Genomic DNA, 812 nt, shown 5'->3' on the forward strand with positions numbered 1-812 from the left:
ATGTAAGAGAACAAGTTCATTCGTTGGGAAAAAAAAGGAGTTAAGTGTTTCATGCCTACCAAGGTGTTGGTTTAAATTGGGCTCACAGGGCGACATTTCATAAATGTTACCGTTACGAGAGAAACAACTGTGTACAAACAAACAAACAAACAAACAAACTAGTGATGTGCGAATCGGGTTTTTGTGTTCGAATCGAATCTCTTCAAAATTTCTGCGAATCGAATCGAATTGAATCTGACACGAAAAATTCGAATCGAATCGAATCTTTCTAAATTCGGGCACGAATCGAATTAAATTTGCCCCCCCCCTCTCTTTCTTTAAGTCTCGCAATGACAAAAAATAATGTCTGTCGTGTCTGTGCTTCGTATGCAGAGCTTCGTATGAAAAACTTACGTCTTTTTGCCAGGGCGCTCTCACGCGGCTCGCGCACTCTTTTGGAAAGATGCACACTTAACCGGGAAGATTCGGTGGCGAACTGTGACAGATTCGAAATTTCGAACCTTTCGAGAGCGAATCGGTGTGATTTGGCTTCGACTCGAATCGAATCGGTCCCGATTCGATTCGATTCGGTTCAATTTCGAACATTCGCACAACACTAAAAAAACAAACAAACAAACCAACAAACAAACAAACAAACAAACAAAAACAAATCCCAGTCCACTGAGGCACAACCAAGTGAGAGAGAGCGGGGGGGGGGGGGGGTCACGCTACTGCCGTCGTTCCCCCCAGTAAGCCGCCTGGAAGACAGGCAATTATTTACCCTCCAAACCCCCCGCATAGGCAACCTAGGCCCTCCACCCATGCAGCCGACC

At 45.3% G+C, this 812-nt stretch overlaps 1 protein-coding gene across 1 annotated transcript in view; it reads left to right on the forward strand.

Annotated features, from left to right (window-relative positions):
* Positions 1-812, forward strand: part of LOC113214413 (translation initiation factor IF-2) — a 2,670-nt gene that overhangs the window by 440 nt on the left and 1,418 nt on the right. The gene's annotated exons all lie outside the window — the stretch shown is intronic.

The sequence above is a fragment of the Frankliniella occidentalis genome, unplaced genomic scaffold (genome assembly GCF_000697945.3).
Source record: "Frankliniella occidentalis isolate FOCC.00 unplaced genomic scaffold, Focc_3.1 Scaffold10, whole genome shotgun sequence".
NCBI classification, from domain to species: Eukaryota; Metazoa; Arthropoda; class Insecta; order Thysanoptera; family Thripidae; genus Frankliniella; species Frankliniella occidentalis.